This window comes from Dryobates pubescens, chromosome 29 (genome assembly GCF_014839835.1).
Source record: "Dryobates pubescens isolate bDryPub1 chromosome 29, bDryPub1.pri, whole genome shotgun sequence".
NCBI classification, from domain to species: domain Eukaryota; kingdom Metazoa; phylum Chordata; class Aves; order Piciformes; family Picidae; genus Dryobates; species Dryobates pubescens.
The window spans coordinates 4,748,460-4,769,627 of NC_071640.1; the positions used below are offsets into that span (position 1 = coordinate 4,748,460).

At 46.6% G+C, this 21,168-nt stretch overlaps 1 protein-coding gene across 9 annotated transcripts in view; it reads left to right on the plus strand.

Annotated features, from left to right (window-relative positions):
• DAB2IP (DAB2 interacting protein) overlaps nucleotides 1-21,168 on the plus strand; it is a 204,240-nt gene that overhangs the window by 114,106 nt on the left and 68,966 nt on the right. The window contains exon 1 of one of the 9 annotated variants that reach the window (XM_054174504.1): nucleotides 9,103-9,214. The exons of the other annotated variants lie outside the window; for them this stretch is intronic. The gene's annotated coding sequence lies outside the window, so the exon portion shown is untranslated. Of the gene's footprint in view, nucleotides 1-9,102; nucleotides 9,215-21,168 lie in introns of those variants that run through there. 9 annotated transcript variants of the gene reach the window in all.

The following is a 21,168-nucleotide window of genomic DNA, read 5'->3' on the forward strand; positions in this document are numbered from 1 at the left end:
GGATCACCCTGAAGAGCAAAGGGTGGGGTAGGGAGTGGGAGCAGGAACAGGATCTTGGAAAGATCTGACATGTTTTGAAATCCTGTCTCAGGCTGCAGTAACCTATTGACCATTATAGGTGACAGTAACCCTTTTGGTGCTGCATGTGGGGTTGGGCATTCTCAGCAATAAGACTTTCTTAACCAAGAAAAATGGCTACAATGAAGCTCCAACAGATGGAGGTTCTTAGAGAGAGGCAGGACAGAAGATGCTGAGAAATGGCTGAAGCCATGTTTGGGATGATGAATTGGAATTTTCCATAGTCTGAAAAGTGCTCAGGAAATTAAAAGCAACTCACTTTCCCTCCCTGTGCTGTAGCTGGCTTGGACACAGGGACCAATATGAACGTGCTAAAGGATGATGAAGGTATTTTTGCCCACTCAACAGGGTGTGTTTGGCTTGCCTGCATTGTGGGGTTGGATGTTTTTTCTTTTCTAGTTACGAATCAAGCAGCTCTTTGGAGAGTAGTTTATCACTTGTCTTAGAGGAAAAAAAATAAAAGAATTATTCTTGCTGTTTATTTACCTTCTTTCTGATAGATGCAAGTCAGGGTGAGTATAAATCAGCTGAGAAGGAGCAGGGGTCAGGAGACAATTCTGTGGAAACAACTGAATGCCTGGTATTATTTTCTCTGTAAGCTAGTTGGTGGAGTTACCTGGGATGCAGGGCTTGCCTGCAGCTCAGGGTGGGGTAAGCTGGCTCAAAAGCAATGCAGGGTGGGGGTCAAAATGTGTCCTCCAAGCCCCATACTCATGGAAGGATGGTTTGATTGAGAGTGGTTGAGGTGAGCTAGAGTACAGGTCGTAGCCCTTATTGATGCAGAGGAGTGGAGGGGAGAGAATGAGATGTCTCTGGACAGGTCAGGTCATGAACACCCACGAGGGAGGAAGGAGGACAGGCAGACACAGGCAGGTTCATCAGCCCCAGCAGCTTTCCTGTGCCACCGGTTGGTGACACCACCCGCCCGTTTCACCCGCTGTTAGCAATGCAAGAGGAGAGGAACTTTGGGGATGGGCCATGCTGTGTACTGAACAGAAGAGAGAAAGAAAAGGGAGGATTAACTCCAGATCCCACTGGGCCAGGCTGCAGAGAGGGAGGAGAGAATTGGTTCACACATGGACTGTGATGAGGGACATTGCCCTTGTGAGTGCTCATAACTCTTCTGTGACTAAGCAGAAGTTATGTCCCCCCAGGGCTTTCAGCAGTGCTAAAACCCAATTAAAGCACGTTAAAAGAAACCTCCTAGGAGCTGACAGAAAAATATATTGACCCTCTCTGGCAAATTTTGGTGCTGCCACTGTGGGGTGGTGCTTTTCTGTACACTGTCAGGGTGCCTGCTGGCACTGCCCATGGCAGCAGGACCTGGGCTTTGCCTACTTTGCCCACCCGAGCAGAGCCGGCAGATGCTGTGTGCGCTCTCAGCCTCATCTGCTCTTCCCACCTGTCCCCTCATGACACCGCAAAGCTGATGTTCCTCAGAGTTTGTCCCATTAGACTTTTCCTTTCGTGTCTGTCGCTGCTCCTGGCCTCTCAACATGCTCAAAAAAAAAATAAATAATCTGAGCTCTGTTTTTCCTCCCTCTTTCTGAGTGGTTTCATTTATTATTTATTAATGACATCTAGAGGACGCAGTAGTGACGGCTTCTGTTATGATGACTGCAGTAAAACTGCGCTTATCCTAACTCACTGGGAAGATAATATGCTCATTAGACAGGCTCTGGGGTTAAGTCTGTGGGTTTGGTCTTCCTTACTGCATGGGGATATATTTCTCTATTTATATATATCCCCCTCCCAGGGTTTAAGTGGGCTTTGAGCCCTGCACAGGGCCTTGTGCTGGCTCTCCTCGCAGGGATAGTTCTCATTCTCATCTCTTTCAAGGGATTTGCCTGTTTGTTTCCTCAGAGCTCTGGAGCACATTCCCCACTCTAGGTCAGGATGTTCTTCATGAAAAAGTTGGACAGGTAGTAACAAAAATTTGGCCAGAGTGCATTACATTACATGTTACTCAGGCAGCACTCTGCTGTATCTGCACTGCTTTCCTGCTTAATTCTTTCTTTAGATTTCTACAAGCAAGCTGTCCCCACTCCCAGCCAGATGTCATTTTCCTTATGCTCTTACCTGGGGCCAGAAAATAAAAAAATCCCCTTCTTCCTAGGGTAAGTGAAACTTTGCAGACCTGCACCATGGAAACCAAATTAGTTCATAGTGTTCAGCTTCCCTCAAAGTCCAGATGCTCTGTTTGCACGTGAATCTTTTGGAAAGCTACACCTTTAGGTCTCTCTCTGCTGCGATCAAGGCAGAAAGGAATCTGGTAGCTTGGAGAGTGGCCAAAGAGCCCAGAGTTCTGCTGTGTGTTAGGAGTTACTGAGAACTGGATCACACTCAGCAGTGTGTGTCATAAAGTTATTGATCCTACTTCTGTGCAGACTAAGACAAGCTTATTATGCTTTGAGTAAGGTACGCAGCAGGAAAATCCTCCCCCAGCATGCTTTTGATGTTGGGGCATCTTAGCTGAGCCAGTGGGTGAGACCACAAGTAATCAAACTGACAGATCCTGTCAATTGTACTTGTGGTCAGGACAAGTTGGCTGCTGCCTGTCTGCACACTCTCTGTTCTGCAGATACCAAGAAGAGAGGGGCTGGGTGTGCACAGCACGGTGTGCTCCACCTCACTGCTTTCTGCCTGCTTAACAAATTGCACTAATTGTCCAGTTAAACACACTTGGGAATTGGGATACGCCACATACAGGGGAAAACTGCAGCAGCCATCTGTGTGGCTGTGTGCCCCTCTGCTGTCAGTGGAGTTTGCTTTGAATAATTCAGACTCTGAGCTGCAATTTGTAAGATAAAGAAAAACAAAAAAGTGCCTGTAGCTGTCTGCAGTGGCAGTAACTCTTTCTACCAGCATTCACTACCCAGCGGTTGCTTTTAGGAGGGAGTGGGACAGAGTCCTCCAGCCTGTGCTGGTGGCTATGTGCTGAGTCGCTGTGGCACTGACACTGTGAACACCCTGCACACAAACACTTGTGCTGGAAGCTCAGTGCTGCTTCTGTGTTTGTCTGAGTTCAGGTTTTCCCCCATGGCTTCCCTCCAGTGGCCCATGTCACTCCACAGGTGAACTCCTGCTGGTAACAGCTCTGGGAATGCGACAGTGCAGCAGGTCTGAGCTAAGCTCATTTGTGGTTCCTCTCTGGGAATGTTTTATACTCATGTAATTTTACAAACTTGCATGCAGTGCTCTGTAACCAAGCCAGCATGACAGGAGAGCAGAGGGAAGGAAGATCTGATGACTTTTCTTCAAAGTCAAGACTGAGGGACTGCAGTGCAGAATCTGCCCTGCCACTTCTTTTTCTTCATTTGAATCTGTGGATACCCGTCACAATATTTCTCTGAGCAGTATTTCACCTCATTAGTTTCTATTGTTAACTGTGAAAGTCCTGTCAGTTTTTATCTATTGTTTCCTGCCAAGTGCTTTAAACAATCAGAGCTAAATTATACAGCTATTTCCTTAAGCAGCCAAGTGGCAGTCCGCTGATAGTCATTCAGCTGCACAAGATTAAAATAGATAAGTTGCAAGATAAATAGCAGGTTGAGGAGTTCCTCTCATAAATAGCAGGTTGAGGAGTTCCTCTCATGTGCATTAGCAAAAGGATTGTGACTCATTGCTTTACAGTTGCCCTCCTTGGAAGACCTCTTGACCTCTCACTCAACATTGTGCTGTTCCTTGGTGCCCTGTTCCTTCCCTGCATCCCACTGTGCTGGTGCCTGTGCCCCCACGTCCCAAAACAGATTGCTGTAGAATGAGGAGCAGTTTTTCAGTGGTCTTGCTATGCTTTGAAGAATGAAGTGCTGCAAGCTGCACTAGTATGTTCCTAGGGTAAAGTGATGAGGCAGGAACAGTTTTCAAGGCTGCTGAGCCATTCCCATCAGGATCAGAAATTTGCTGTGGGGAGATGAAGATTCATTCTCCATTTCAAGTGAAGGGGTATGAGGAAGCTCTTAGCCTTGATTCACTGAAGTGCTTCTCTTCAGGAAGGCATTAAGCTTGTGCCTAAGTGTTCTGCTAAAGAGAGGCAACCTTATTGCAAGAAACTTTAAAGGCACATTCTGCATCTTAAATCTACCTCTCAAATGAGACTTGCTGACAGAAAAGGGAATAACAGACTGATGTGTGCAGAGTTGTCTCATGATTTTTAAAACATAAGGTCACTGTTTACAAACTTGGCTCCTTCAAGTTAGGCTGGAAATGCTTATGTAGGTACATAAATAAGTGGCCTACTTTTCTGGGATGCTGAATCCATTAAAATCAATGGAAGTTCTGCATCCCTGAATAAAATGTCACTTATTTTGGTAACTAATTTTAGGTACCCAAATACAGAAACTTTGATCTAAAAGAAAGAGATTTTTTAAAACTCTGCTGAATTTTTGCCATGCTTCTGGAATAACAAACTCCTGGCCCTCAGGGGAATTAAAGGGAAGTTGGACTGATCCCTGCATGAAGAATTTGTCTTTGTGCACACTAAACTGCCCACTCTTAAGTTCCCAGCCTGGACTGAGAGCAAAGTGAAAGTATCAAGCAAACAGCAAGTCAAAGCCTGCTGTGGAAATCTCTCCATGGGATCAGTAATTCCTGTAGGGGCATTTGTGAAGCCATCGTGTTGGTCAGGCCAGATACAATCTCTGTGCAGTGCCCCTCACCAAGGAGCTGCCAGGTCATGACTTGCTCGATCTGAACAGTGCTGGTAATGGCAATGTGATCTCAGTAAACAATTTGCCACGTGCTTTAATCTTAGTTTTATAGCACTGAGGATAAAAACGTTGGAGGGGCAAGTGTGTCCTTTTGTCCTGTGAGGTCACTGGTTTTCACTGCCTCTACTGCTCTGTGTGGTGGCTGTGTGGGCCTCTGGTTGGTTCTGCAAAACTCTAAGTCTGCAAGTCTAACCTGTGGACACATTGTCTCTCCTGAAAGTGAGAGCTTTTCTGTTTAGCATTTGTATCTTGCACTTAATCCAAAGGTTTGTGCTGCTGTGCAGATGTCATAGACACACCTTCTGATGGCTGGACTTGATATCTTGAAGGTCTTCTCCAACCTCAACAATTCTATGATTATATGAAATCTCTTAAGCTACCCAGCTTGGCCAGCATCACATTAGTCACCTTTCCCCTTTTCTTTCCAGACTCACACAGTGTGTATCTTGAGTTCCTAAGTAGAGCTCAGTCTTCTCTCTTACCATTTTCTGTATTTCCTTAGCTGACTCAGGGGTTTGTGTCATCTTTGTGCTTTTGGTCTGACATGCCTATATTTAGAAGCCATAGCCTGCCCTTTTCACTCACAGCACTCTCCATTTCCCCATCATCAGTCATTCCCCTGCTCCAGGTCCTCCACTCTAGACTTTTAAGTCCTTATCTCCTTCCCACGCCCAGGTCTGTCTTAGGGTGTGCCATTGCTTTTCACATCACCTGATTTCCAGTTAGCCTCAGATCCAGTACTCTTGTCTTCTCCTGCTTGTAGAAGCACCCACTGTGAAGAGTAAAGGCCATTGCCACATATCACAATGTACTTGTGTACTCCTGCTCAGAGCATATTCTACTGAATGCTTGGTGAAATGCTCCAGCGATGTCAGCAGCAAAAGTTTTCAGCAAATTCTTAATGTACTAAGTACCTCTAGATTAAGGAAGAACCTGCAGCAGCTTACATAGACAAAATATTCAAAGGCCAGAGGGACCACACGAAATAAGGACTCATTTGAATACAATTATTTTCCAAGAGAACAAAAAACCAAAACTCTTTTTTATTTCCTTTTTAAGTGGGTCAACACTACATCTGCAGCACTCAGCCATTTTGCACAGGCCACGATCACCCACTCTGTTTATCTTTAGGCAATATGCTCCTTCAAACTGCCAATTAATTGCATATTTGGTGCCTGCTCTCTCCCAGCATCCTGGATAAACACGGTGAAGCCAATCAGAGGGAGCTGCTGGTGGCTTCGAGGGGAAGGAAATCTGTCATTGTCTCAGCCTCGTTATCTGCAACCAGGGCAGACTTTGAGCAGCGTTCTGCTTGTAAACACCCTCTTTAGACACCTCCTGATTTACAGAGATGGCACATCAGCCGTTGGCTGCAGCACTACCTGCAGGTTTTTAAATCATTGCTTTCCAAAATATGAGATGCAGATAGTCCTTGATAACAGGCAAGGGCCATCAACTCCAGTAAAATGTGGTAAGCAAAGTCCTTAAAATGGAAAGATAAAGCTGAGTCCAAACAAATACAAGAGAGAGAGAAAGGGAGAATGGGCCCTCAGGATTCAGTCTGCTGTTAGCTCTGCTCAGAGAGTCTTCCATGTGGATTTTAACTGGATTGCTGTTTGGAATGTCTGGGGGCAGGTCTGGTCATCACATGGTCTTCTTAGGAAGGTCCACTCTGTGGATGTTAGCTCAGGGACACCTCTTCCTCCAGTCCCAAATGGAAATACTTCCCCACTTGGCAAGAATCAGATGTTATTTAAATCTATATCTGGGCAAAACAATAGGAATGTAGGAAATAATCCAAATCACATGCAGGGGTTTCTGACTGGTCATATTATTCTTTTCTGTCTCTAATGTCTGTGACTAACAAAATCCCAAAAGAATGCACTGGAGAGATGATCCTTTGGGCTTGAATATGCACCAGCTACAGCCTAGCAGGTCTTCTCTCTTTATTTCTGTCATGCTCTAAAACTAAGTGACTTCAAAAGAGGCTCAGCTGAACCTACAGTGGCTACAGAGAGCCAGGACAAAATCTTCTCTCAGGGCAATCCTCAAGAGGATTTTAAACTGCCATCTTGACATTGAGTTATTGTAAATTAACTGTTGCTTCCAGGCGAGGAATGATGAATGGTCTGAAATGAAGAGATAAGCGTGCATATGGATACATTCTCCCAGGCTCTCGTGGACCTTCTGTGTTACTAGCAGATGGCAATAGTTCCTAAGACAGGGAATATTCAGTGCTGGGTCAATTCTTATTTTAATATGCCCATGAATATAGAGAATGAGTGGAATTAGTTCAGGCCAGTGTAATACAGGAGAAAAGCAAGGTCCTTGTGTCTTGTCACGCTGCAGACACAGGTATGTGTTGTTTGTTCGCTTAGCTGTTATTTTTACCAGGCTTATCTTAGACTGTCCGTGTTTTAACCATGTCATTTAATATTTACCTACTAGTAGTGCCCTAAGGCCATAAGTTAAGATGAGTTGTGATGTGCCAGAGTGCCAGTCTGATAGCACAGCCAGCCTGGAATCAGTGCGAGCAAGGGTTGCAGATACCTGTGGTGGATGGCTGCTTCATAGTGGAATCTTGTTCCTGCTACGTCAGTGAGAACACAGCCACTGGACTCCAGCTGAAATGGCATTGGCCTGCAGACACCAAATACGTGCTTCACCATAGGTATTGCAAAAAGGGTTCATTCTTGACCCTCAGTTCTGGATATAGCAGCATTTCTGGTGCAGGAACAACTGAGTTCAGGGGAAAAGTGATTGAGACAGAATGGGACATGTGCCCATGTCCTGAGAGCCAGATGGGCAAACCCTGGAGATGAGAAAGATGCTTGTTTGCATTGGCGAGATTGTGAAATACTCATTGTGATTATTCACAAGTCACAGGGAAGCTGCTAGCGTAAGGTTGAGACACTGAATGGAAAGGTAACAGAAAACATCCTTGCAGTTGTGCTCTTCCACTTTACTTCTCTCATTAAAACATGTCCAGAAGTACAGCAAGTCCTCGCTCAGGGCTCTCCTGTAGCACAATGAGCCCTGGTTCACAGCAGATGCTCTCAATGCCCTGTCTCATTAACTCAGGGCATGGTACAAACTGAAACAGATAATCTGACTGTCCTCACTTTTTGTGGTCACATCAGAGCAGCCAATCTAAACATTTGCCGTCAGAAATGAGTGCAAGGAGGATGTGTTTTGGGGAAGAGGGGAGGAGCAAGGAGTTGTGGGAAGTCAAAGAAAATAATCAGATTTTTTTCCTTTCATTTCTATAATGTGTCAGAATTTTCTCATTGACAGGGTGAAGCAAAATCTGCTGGACTGAGGCTGCTGCTTACCAAGTCATTGTGGAGTGCAGTAATGCTGAAATACAGTGGATATGAGATACATATGTTGCTGTCAGGGGCTAGAGTTATTACCGCACTGGGTATGGCTAATAATGAAAGTTTAGATTGGCCTTTAATTCCTCCATGTCTGGATTGTGGACATATTCCTGTACACCAGGATCTTTTTGCAATTTAAAATGTGAATTGTAAATACCAATAGAAGGAGGCTGCAAGCTAAGCTGACAGCATTTATAGTTTCAGCCTTAAAGATTAACTGCCTTCAGGAAGTAATAAAGATCAGAGCTGCACGATCTCGATGCAACTGCCTATGAAAGCATGTTGACATTGCAGTGACAGGCTTCAGGAGCAGTGCGTCCTGGGGAGGGTTCAGAAACGTGTGCACAACCAGCATCTGCCCAGCAGCAGCCAGTCCTTGGTAGCATCAACTGGCCAAGCACCCCGGTTGCAATGGTGAACACATAATGTTTTGGAAGTGGTAGGAGCCTGCTACTGAATAAATGAAATCTTTAAATTAATCAGAGGTGCAGACTGAGGAGTCTGTGCTTATGTGCAAACTCTCTCACTTCTCACCTGTGTGTTTGCTGTACTGCACTAATTATGTATGAGAAAGAAAACTGCTCGATGAAGTTTAATGAGGAATGAGCTGCTTTACCATTGTAACCATGGAGTGCAGAGCAGTTTCTTCAGCTGGATCCCAGCCAGTACCTGTGTGAGCTCCCCGGCAGAAGGGAAGGGGCTGGGAGCAGATGCCTCTCCTCCAAAGCCGGGAGCCTCAAGGAAGGGTTTGAATTACAAAGGAAGGGAAGGGGCTGAGCTTCCCTCCCCCCAACCTCCCTTCACAAAGGGCAATAGTCAGTTTACTTTAATAACCCCACTATCAGCTGCAGAGGAAGTCTCCCAGTCCCAGAGTCTGTGAGCGGTTTAAGATCCAGCTCAATCATACAAACCAGCCAGAGCCGACTGACCCGGCCAAGGGAGAGGGCGCAGGAGATGGACTTGCACTGCTCTCCAAGGAGCTGACTTTTCTGGGGACCTCAGAATTGTTTTCCTATCCTGATCTCATTTCTCTGTCGTGTGGAGGCTTGGGTAAGTCTCTGGTAGTTTTCCACTTAGGTCTCTTTTCAGTGGTTCACTGGGATTTGCCAAATTATGATGGAAGTGCAACGACAAGTATTTCCTGCATCTTTGTGAGCTTGCTCTGGAAGTGGATGATGCAGATTTGAAAAGCTGGACCTCTTAAAGTCTGAATTCATAGGCTGCTTTTTTTAGAAAGGGCCAGGGAGCAGATAAGGAGAAAACAGACTTTCAAGTATGTTGCTTCAGCTGGTGAGGACTGCTGGAGTAGAGCATCTTACAAGGTGTTGGATTTTCGAATGCTGGGTCCCTCTGAAGGGAGATCTGCCAAGCTCTGTCAGCCGGTTTGGTGGTGCAGATGTTTGTGCTCGTTGCTGTGAAATCAGCCTGGGGGAGTCAAGGCAGCTGCGCCTGTAGCCAACCTCTGGATTCAATCACCCGCCGAGAGAAGGAGCGTTCAGACCTTAGTGGGGAGAACAAGAAAGATGCAGGAATGAACTGGTAAAGCAGTTTGCTTGGAAAGTGTCTGCTCTGGCCTCTAGTACTCTTGCAGAAGGGATCTGTGGGTCGGAGCCCAGCGTCCAGGCAAGCGGTTCCCTGCTAGCGTGGGGAGCGGAGCGTGCGGGGTGGCCGCAGCGCTGTGTGCGGAATTAAAGCCCTCTGCAAAGCGCCTGCAGAAGATCTGTGGGATTGTAAAAAAAGAATTGGCCGTGCACTGGGCTAGGGTGTGTTTGCAAGCAGTCCCGGGTGTGTGTAGGCGGCCGTGTACGTGGTAAGAGTACAGCAGAGCTAACTTTAAAGGGAGATGTACTAAAACTTATGTAATGTAGGAAACTGAATGTCCTTTCCTGACGTCCCTGCTGTGAACCTGAAAAGACTAACCCTGAAATGATTTTTAAAGCTGTCTTTGTTAGTCATCCTTTATGCAATTTGTTTCTTTTCACATTTCATTTTGCACCAAAGGAGATAGGCTGGTTTCACTCCCCTCTCCACTCCTCCTCTATTGTTAGTCTCTCCCGGCTTCCCGTACCATTGTCCAGCTCTGCTCTTTGCAGAGCCCAGCGGAAAAGGATATTGTTGAAAAGAAAGAAAGCATTTCAAATTAAAATCTGGCAAGCATTTGTGTCCTCATTAGGCTTCAGACACACTTCCTCCCTCCCACTCTTCCCCCAAAGTAGAAGGGTGACCAGTATTGCTTCCAATATCTTAAGCAATGGCAGACACCCTGTTAGCCATTCACTATTCAATCACTGCATCAAATAATAATCAGCATATTTATGGTAATATTATATTATCATAGTATGGTTTGGGTTGGAAGGGACCTTTACAGGGGTTGAGGCAGCTAAAACCAACCCCCCAAATAATGTGTACAACTAGGAACACCTAAATTTAATGAAATCCATGATTTCTTCTATCAGGACAAGGCTCACTCAACCCTGTGAGCAGGAGACAGCTGATGTGTTGCCCCAGCAGTGACACTGAGCGTCTGCCCCAGGCAGGGCTGGGATAGTGGCTTGGAGGTAGGGTGTAAAGGAAGGAGTGTGCAGTGAGGGAGAAAAGGTCAAGGCTGCATCTTGTATCTGTTTTCATTGAATCATAGCTTGATGCAGCCAGTGGTAATTAATAGTCATGTTAATGTTCAGAGGTAAACCGAAATGACCGTCCTTGCGTTCTTTTGATTCCTAGCCATCATTTCAGTTGTGTTCGGTTGAGCAGCACAGATGAAGCAGGGCTGGGTCTGGATGATCTTTGGAGGTGCCCAGCTGGCAGAACACATGGCCCTGCGGCATGTTTGCGCTGCCTGGGCTCCTGGCACCATCCTCCTTCCCACTACGCAGCAATTAGCGGGAAGTGTCCCTGGGCACAACTGCAGTGCCTGGGAGGAGAGGGCTGCCACGGGCTTTGTAAAGTTAACAGAGACTCTTGTGAGGCTAAGCCGCCTCCCGTGGCCTCGTTAGTGACAATATTAGAACAGGGAGACGTGGACAGGGTGGGTGGAAAAGCAGCTGCAGCCAAAGGGGAGCCTCAGTTCCACAGAGACCTGGCTGCTTTCTCCAGTGAACCCCAGTGCGTGGTGCTCCGCTCGCTCCCAGTCCAAGCTGCAGCCCTGTGCCTGTCTGGTGTTTGATCACAGCAGCTTGAAGGGCTGTTGTGGCCCTGGGGTGCATCCTTGGGAAGCTGGGAAGATAGTAAATGGGATGAGAAAGCACTGGGTAATTTTGTGCATTTCCTCCTGCTGAAAGTGACAGGAATAACACCTTTTGGATTTAAAAGGGCCCCTCAACTCCCCTGGGTATTGTACAGCAACACTCCCCTTCCTCGCTTCTCCTTGACTTCCACCATTTCAGACACCTGCAATTTTATGACAGATTTAATAATATAAGATTCAGCTGTCATCAGTGTTGAGAAGAGCTGCTGAAGGACCTTGGGAGTTGTATCACCTGGGATAGCAAAACATAAAGGCACTGATTTGTACAGTCCCAATTTTAGGTACTTGAGACCCAATTTTTAAGACTTGTTGGGCACTGATGTCTGCTGGAGTTGTGCTAAGTGCTGGGCCTAAGCTGCCAGTTACCCCAGTCAGTGGCTTTTAGGTGTACTGGCTTAGTCGTTTTTCACAGCTGAGGAGTTGTTCCAAGAGGTTCTTCCCTCCCACAGGACTGGCTCCTTCTCCATATAGGAATGCTCTGTTTGTTTGTTATATAAACAGAGCCTTCCTCTCTTTTTCCTCATGCTGTGGTCATGCAGCACTTATTATAGCAAGGGGTAACAGACCCCAGCTGGGGGCCGTTTTGTTCACTGTGTGTCCCAGCAGCAGTGAGTGGGGCTGAGGGTGGTCAGCAGTCTGGTTAAGATCTCGTTGGTGGCACTGGAGCTGCTCTGAGTTTCGCTGTGACTTGCAGTGAGAGGTGGCAGTTTCTGCCCTGCTGCTATGGGAGGCTCTAATTATCCATTTCCCAGTAAAGAGCAGGATGCAGACTGGGCTGCAGCCAGTAGATTTACAGCAAAGACAATAAAACCAAGAATTAGACTGATAAAATGATACGAAGGCATTAACAAAGCCTCTAAGCACTTTGTCACATCCTGCAAGGTGGTTGACTGATGTACTGGACAGGAATGTTCTCGAAGGCCTTGCACATCGGGGTGCATGTGCCTGTGCTGTCCCATGGGAGAGAGCAGAAAGCTCCAGCAGAGATTCCAATCAGTCTTTCCACTTGCAAGACTGATCATCACAGTGAGGGACATTTCCCAATGTTTATTGTCCCAACAGTGCATTTGACATCTTCCAGTCCTCTGAGTGCTATTTGCTCTTAGATCACTGTTTCCTCCCTTGCAGCTCAGAGAATGGGCAGCTGCACATTTCAACAAGCTGTCCTGCTGGGCTCTGGGAAACGTGGTCAGCGTCTAGGAAAAGTGATCTGAAGAGAACATATAAAATGCTGTGGTGAATCATCAGTGCCTGATGAGCCTGTGGTCACTGCTGGGTCTTGTCATGGTGGGCATGAGTAGAACTGAGGATGTTAAATTACAGACCATGGCAAGAGAGAAATGTCAGAGATGTCTCCTGTGTGGGACCAGTCAAAGTGCAGAGCAGATGTTAAACTGCACTAACAGGAGTCATTGTTGCCTAATGTAGAGTGTCACAGATTTCTTGGCCTTGCTGAGCTCTTAAGGGTGTTGTCACTGAAGTTGTAGGGGTTTTGGGGAGCCAGGTGACAGGGCTGAACCAAAAGTCCTCCGAGTAATGCCTGTGGCAGCCCTTCTGTGGTACCACAGCTTGCAGCCGGCTGCTGAGAGGCAACTGCTGGGCTGAGGGAATGGTGACATCTCCTCCCTGTGTGTCCATACACATGCTGTGCCTCTGTGCACGTGGGGGTACAAGGGATACTGAGCTTGTGTCCTCGGTTGTCCCCAGTCAGGTGGCATCAGTGGTTCAAGCTGCTTGTGCTTCCCTGACCATCCCCAGGTTATTGCCCAGGCCACCTGGAGCACAAGCCAGCCTTTTCCATGCCCCCCTGGCCAGGATAACATCAATAAAAATGAGAATGGATGAGCTCTGTCATGTCCAGCAAGCAAAGTGTCGTGCAACAATTTAATCACTGATTGCGATGCTGAGCTGACTGGGAGCTTTCTGTTCTCTCTTGGCATCGAGGCAAAGTTCTCAGTTCAAAAACAAGCTTCATAAAGAGGCACTTGACTTCTAGCACTGCTGTCTCCTCTGCTATCTGCTCACCAAACACGAGGCACTGTTAGCCCGAAAGGTGCTTTTTAGTCTTCAAGTCTCTCTAGCTTTTAGAAGTGAGAATGTGACAGCACCCACAGCTCTCTGCATGTGCCTGTTGGCTCCACTCCAGTGATTTGGGGATCACATAATGACTGTCGTCCAGTTTGGGCTGGGAGAAGCTGGGTACTGCTGCTGGTCTGCTGGAGGCTAAAGAACAAAGTGAGCAGGAGCTTCTCTTTGGGCTTCAGCCAGAGGGATGAACAGGGCATTTGCCTCAAGCTCTGCTCTTCCTTTCCACCTTTCCACAGCACCAGAGTGTCTCAGATCTGGTGCTTTAAAGGGGCTCACAGCAAAGTGAGTTAAAAATGGCTCTAGGCTCACGCACGTGGGCTATAAAAACTGATGGCATTGTTGAGTCATCATTGTTGATGTCCTTTTCCCTGAGCTCCAGATTGCACTCTCTGACCTTCTGCAGGAACTTGTGTTCACTTGTCTGGATGTGTAAAAAGACAGCTGTACAGATATGCATGAATCCTAAAGTACACTCAAGAGTCATGATGTAGCAGAAGCACAGAACCTTCCCTAACGCTGGATAGAACTCTGCCATCACTGGTAGCAGTGTTTAGTAAGACATCTCAAACTGTTTGTCAAACCCGAACCCACAGCAGCATACATCTTCCTAGTCAATAGGAGAGGCAGAGCAGTGAGTCTTGTCCCAATGACTGGTTGCACAGCAGAGCTGTTCATCCCTGCAGTAGCCCTCACGCTGCTCCTGAGCTCAGCTTTGGAGTTGGATGCCAGGGCCATTTGTTCCTGCTAAGCTGCTTCCCTTTCCTACCAGAGAGGTTGTGCTCATTGTTCTCTAATTTCAGCAGGCAGGAAAAATCCCACCTTTCAATTCTATTGCCTGCCCTGTCCCCACAGCTGGTGCTAGTGATTGTCCCAGTGTTCCTACCCAGAGCTGCTGCTTTGTTTTCCTACTGGTAGCTTGCTGAGATTATTGTTTTTTGTGAGAATTTTATTTATCCCTGATGGAGACCAGACCATTGTTTCCTATTGACTCATGTCACCTGTCAATGACCTCTTCCTGTCCCTCACATAAACGTGGTACAAGGGTGGGAGATGGAGATGGCTGCACCTCAGATTTGTTGAGTGCTCCAGTGTTACAGCAACCCTGCAAGAAACCCTGCAAAGGAGGGAGCAGTAGAGCTGGAAAGCTGCTGACATACTCTGCAGGCATCTGGGGCACATGAAGGCAGGCTAGAAAGAGAGGGAGGTGCAGGAGACATGTTTGCCCCTTGTTATGGCAGACTTGTATGAACTGATCCAATCCAACCTAATTTGCTCATGGGTGCTGTACCCCAACACCCTCCTGCTACACCCATCACCGAGCACGGCATCAGAGACCTGCCAGATTTTGAGGCACTGCCTCCATGGAACCAGTTGCCAGCAGGTCTGGTTTAGCTGCTGGTTCCATCTGATTCATCAGGCTTAGTTCTAACTTTTTCCTTTTTTCCTTTCTGTTGTCTTTAAGATTGCCTCTACATCAGAGCTGGGCAATGTTGCCCATCTTGGGTGTTGGAGGGTGACTGCTCTCCTCGGCGTGGCATGGAGCCCTCTGCTCCCGTTAGAACTAATGGCAATTATCCAGGCCCTGGGGAGGGAGCAGGGAATTCTACATGGTAGATGTAACATCAACATGAAATTTCATCACCTTGGCTTCAAGAAAAATAAACTGTGGCTGAACTTAAAACAGAGCAGTGAGGAGAAGTAAGGGAGAGAGCCTTTTATGAGCATTGAGAATATTTGTAGCTAAGCAACCAACATCAGCAGGAAGAATAAATCAAAAGTTTCAGGGCTCTGCCTGCCTGCCTTCGAGGGTCAGGAACTGTATTTTCCCACTGTTAACAAGATTGCCTTCCTTTGAAACACCAGCTATTAGCTGCTGCTGGAGGCAGGGTACCATATTAGATAGGCTAGAAGCTTGTTGTGGGATACTGGGCTGGAAACAGAAATGAAAGGCCAGAGCAGATAAGCATCTTGCCAAAGGCCATCAAGTGAGTCAGGCCACCCAGCAGCTTACAGGAAAATGCTCTTGGAAAAGTAATGGCCAACACATCTCTCATATTTTCTAATTACTCCTGTGTAATTCCTGAGAGCCCTTCCAGATAGCAGCCAGAGACTGTTCCTGTGTCACAGGTGGTAAATGTTGAGTGACTGGGTGGCTGTAGTGGTTCATGTTGGAAACAATGAGTCTCTGTGGCTTGGTTCATTTGCTCTGTTTGTGCAGGTCTCGTGGCTTGGGGCACCCATCTCCATTGCTGCCTGTTGGATAACTCAGCTTTATTTTCCACAAAGATTTCTGCAGTATTCTTCACTAGTTACACCAAAAATCCTAGAAGCAAGGCATTTTACTTTAAGATGTTTTATTTATAAAGAGGAAATTTCTCAGGAATGCCAATGGGAATGGCAGCAAATCAAATCCCAGCAGCAGGTTCTCAATGGAACTTCTTTTTCTTAAATACCATCTTAGAACCTCAGGGTATTTTCCATCTCTGCTCCTTCCTCCTGCTTAGTCAAGCGCTGGTTAGAAACCACACTCTAGTCTCTCCTCTGCTTTGGCAGCCTTGCAGGTTATCTGAGAAATGGGACTGGTGCCTGTCCTCTGCACAAGAAGATCCCCTTAAAGCCCTGTTGAACCAAACTGTCAGAGCCCCAAGCCCCTGCTAAATACACAGCTCTGATACCCCATAAATGTAGGTCTTAAATAGATCTATTCCCTGATCAGGAACCCCAGAGACCTCTTAGCCTTCATAGACACTGAAGTTGGTGTTAATTATAAAGCTGAGTGTATTAAGGCCAGATCTCATGGTATTTATATGGAACTGTACTCCTAAACCAGATTTATTGTTTTAATGAGGGAAATGAACTGTAGTACAGGAGAACTGCTGTGGTCTTGGACTGCCAAGACCCATCCCAGTACTGCTGGCATCTCTGGGCAGTGCTGGCCAGAACAGCCTCCTCAGCAGAAGGGTTGTCCACTCTTTTAGAGCTTTAAATGCCATTTTCTCCACTTTTCTACTTGGCTTCCTGGAGCATTGAGCATGTCAGTGGAGTTTTAAAAAGTGTCTCTGTTTCTATGTCTTTGTGCTCTCTTTATGCTGATCTCTAGTCAGAGCATAAAGGTGATGATGAGCATAGAACTTGAGGGAGGTGAAGGGCTGGGTTTTCTGTCTTATTTATGGATACATCTGTAAGCCTGGCTGATGGTGACTGGAGTTACTCAGCTGTGAAAAGCACTCCAGGATCTGAAAGCAGAGGGTGTTTCTGTCCATTAACACCAGAATTTGCAGAAGCCCAGCTGAGTGGGGAGTCCATTTAGTCCCAGTCCCACAGCTGAGCTCAGAGAGGTGGCTTGAGCTAGCAGGTAGAGACTAAATGGCTGTTGGGTGTATTTAGCAATAGCACTTATGCCAGCATGACAGTAAATGATTTTTGGGGCCATTACTAATGTTAACATTAATTCAGGATGGATTTTATTTTTCATATTAAAGAAACTCTCACTTTTGGAAGTATACTGTGATACTGTGATAATGCAAAGCTCGGTTTGGAAGCAGCACCAGCTATTTGAAAGGAAAAAAATTGCATTGGCAGGTGTGAGGGCCAGCCTGGGTTAAGAGAAACTCAATGCATTCATACAGAGCTAAGCTTTTCTGTTTGATGTTTTTTTTCTCCTCCTCCCACCCACCTTGGGACTGAAGTGAGGTAGGATCTGATCTCCTCCCACTCTTCTGCTTGTAGGAGCTGAACCGCTCTGGCTGGTTCCCCAGTTATTCCCAGCTCCGAGTCCCTTCAGACCACAAAACCACCCCCTGAGGCACTGATGGAGTTTCTGAAATGCTTCCACAACAAAGATAAGCACAAACTGTTGAAAAAAACCCAACACTCAAACTCCCTCCCAACCCTTCCTCTGCCTGCAGTGAGTGTGCTGGAGGGCAGAACTGGGGAGCCATGGGGAGAACCAGGACACACAGATGGTGGGGTAGGCAGCTCCTGCCTCCCAGCTGCCTCTGGTTTACCCTCCTGGGGAAGGAAATACACCCAACTGATGAGGACACTACAGTCAACTTAAAATTCATGTTCAAAGCAGCTGTTTCAGCCTCCTTACTCCATTTGATGAGCTTTCCCCCCTTGTCTGCTTGACAGTATTTTAGTGAGTCACCTTCTCCCTGTTGTGGCCAGTATGACCAGTGTCTCTCACTGGGCAGCAGCATAACCCAACACCAGCAGCTGCCAGAACTCAAACTTCTCTGTCCTGTGATTTTTCAGTAGTTTTCATATTGGCAGTGCCCCCATGGTAACTAATGTTATTTATTAATTAATTCTTTGAATCGCAGCCAAGCATGCAGAGCTGCTTGGCTCCCTTGCTGCTTGTCCCTTGCTGCTATGTGCTGAGGAAATCCATACCTAAAAGGCAGCTGTTTGTGTGGGAAAGCCTCCAGAGGTAAAAGGGGAAAGCAAAATGCAAAACAGTGAGGGATTTTTGGTCATTTCAAACAAAAGTGACACTGGTTTGTTCAGAGCTGCTGAGGTGATCCTAGCTTTCTTGAGATACCCCCAGGACCTTGAAGTCTGAGCTTTTAAATGTCACTTTGGTTGTAGTTCCCGGGATAAGAGGGCTGAGCTGCCTGGCAAGCTGGCAGGAGAGCATGGCATGAAATGGCATGGCACAGTACATCACATAGGCACCAATGTGGCCTCAGGATGGCCATGCAGAGAGTGAGCAGGGAGCCATGATGGTCCATCTGCATACAGGATGCCCAAGGGTGCAGGCCAGTCCTGGGCTGGCAGGGACAGGGCTACCTGTACCATGTGTCCCAGCCAGTTTTTTTCCCCTGAGTATGAGGAGAAATTGCTCTTCAGCCTCTCTTTTAGGGTCTTTACCTCCTTTTATATCCTGTAAGGGCCTTTTTCACTGTTGCCTTCCCCCCCATCTTTCATTTAATTTTTACATTGAATGAAATAGCCCTGTAATTAAATGTTCTTACAAATCCCTGGGCAGGGTATCTCATGACACACACCAAAAAAAAGGCCTCCTGATTTTATTATTATTACTAATGCAAAGTAATGAAATGTTTGATTCCTTATCAAGTATAATTGAGGGAGTTAATTATTTAAGTTGAAAGAAAAAGTTAGCTCCAGTTTTTATGCTAAAGTGATCTGCTCAGTGTCCTGTTCTTTACTGTTTAGTTAGAGCTTGAGCCTCTGTTCTGGCCTGGAACATACAATACATGTAATTGCACATGTGTTAGTATGAGCTTCTGTATGTTGTGGTGTTGGGTCAGTGGACTTGATGATCATAGAGGTCTTTCCCAGCCAAAAGAGTTCTATGACTCTAGCATGGTGGGCTTGAGTATGTTTGGCTTTCTGTGTCACTGAGCAAACAGCAATAAGCTAAACACGGGGAAAACTGAAGGAGAGCAACAGACTTTTGATGTCTGTGATGTCTGGCTTGACAAACCTGCTAAGTGCACCTCACCAAGAAAAGCAAAGTAAGCCCTTAAAAACATCTGAACCTGCTGAAGTGTCACTGAAAAATATTTTTGCATCTTCAGTTTGCACTACCAACAACAACAAAAAAAGCAACTCTGTGAATCAATCAGTCCCACATTTCCTCCTGAATTGGACTAAGCAGCAGCTCCTGTGCTCTCCTTTGCCATCTCCTGCTCAGAGCTCTGTGTGTGTGTGTGAAAGATTCACAGACCCCAGATGAAGGCTGAGAAAGCAGCTGGGGCAGATGTTGGCCACCTGGGCTCTGAGAACAAGGATGCCCAAAGCTAGGACAGGTTCAGCTTCCACAGCAATGATTTAGACATCGAACCATTGTCAAAAGTAGGTCAGCTGGATATCAAAATCTGTGCTTGCTGGATGTCCTGCTCTGGGGCATCTGAGCCTGGGCAAGCGCATGGCAACTGCGGGCTGTCAGAGGACAGCAGCAGGACTGTGTGAGATGGAGCTCCCCTGTTGCTGTCAGTACTGTGCTGATTAAGATGGCAACAGCAAGAGTCCTTCGGGAAACCAGAAACCAGTGTAAAGGTTAAAAGCAGTCATTGTTTGGTATTTAGAGGCTTTACAGATAAAATTGCACATCTCTGGCAAAGGACATCTGCAGCAGATGCAGATAGCCAGGGAATGTGTTTAATACCTCAGTGAGCAGCAGTCTGTGGGACGGGAAGCAGAACTGCAGAACTGCCAGTGCTGACTGCATCCGTGGAGCTGTGCATGCTGGAACTCCAGGAAAGAGCAAGGAGACCAGCACTGCTGAAACAAGGCAGAGATAAGGTAAATCATTCCAAAGAAGGGCTTTGGAGGCCTGTGCCCTGGCTTGTGGCTGTGTCTGCACTGGATGTGAAGCTGCAGCAGGATACATGTTCCCAGCACCCCTGCATCCCCCCCATCCCTGATGTGTCCTGCCCAGACCTGCCTGGCTCTTGCACCCCTACCTGAGCAGTAGTCCCTCCGGTAGCAGTAGCCCCAGCAGCTCTTCCTTGGGAGAACACTTCTGCCCTGTCCTGTCTTCAACAACCAAAGAATGGGGATTTCCCTGCTGTCATGGTGCCACAGGTGGGGTTCAGCCCCTTCTTCAGTTGTGGCCTCATGGCCTCTTGAGGTTCTGCATGGGCTCTGTGCTGGTTCTCAGCCCTTCTAATTAAAATGCAAGGAGACCTACCACAGAGAGACAACCTCACATGGGGACAGGAGAGGTGCAGGTATGTTTGGGGTGATTCTGATGCAGTGGAAGAGTAAGTTCAGATGTTAGGAGGAGAGCAGAAGATTTGGAGTTGTTAGTCTGCATGTGGCCAACTAAGACCTTCCTTTCTTCTGCTTGTCCTTTGCCTGTCTTTGATCTGAGCTCTGCTTTTTCCTGGAAGGCTTCCAACATTCTTGGTGTATCTATGAAGCTTCTTCCTTTTTTACTATACAGGACACATCCCTCAAATTTAAGAAGGATGCTGTGATGATGAAGTGAGACTGTTGTGTGTGAAGTCATTTCTGGATGAACATGTTTGACTTCTTCAGATGTTCTTGATCTCTCTTTATTCTTAGAACAGGCACAGAACAGGCAACAGCAGCACAGGCTCCCACATTCATCTCATAGTTTGACTTAGTGCAATGCGGAAAATCATCCCTGTAAAGGGTTCAAGCTGTGGTTTGGGTACAGATGTCCAATAAATTGAGAACTTTTGGTGACCTTCATTTCTAGACTGACATGTCAGACAGATTCACATGCCAGAAGCACAGTGGGAAGCAAAGTCTGGGTTGGGAGGGATGCCAGGAACCAAGATGCATTTGTACAGCTTTGGAGCAGCAGCTTGGCCATCGCTGGCCTAGGCAGCAGGATGATGGAGAGAACCCCAGGGGAGCTCACTGGATAACTTTTAAAAGGACAACAACAAAAAACATTGTGCCCTGCTCCTGCTTAGGAGAGTCAGAAGCAAAAGAGAAAAGGCTTCTTTCTCTAGAGGTGAACAGTCACTTCTTCCTACAGCAGTAGAATCCTGACACTAGATAAGTAGCTGTGATTCATAAAAAACCTAATTTATAATTTGCCAGAATATAATCCTATTTGATCAGTGTTATTCAGTTCCTCTTTCTTTTAAAATTCAGTGCACTTAACTGTTCTATGAGGGTTTATGAATGTTTAAAAATTGCTTTGTGGTCCCTGAAGTAATTTGACAAG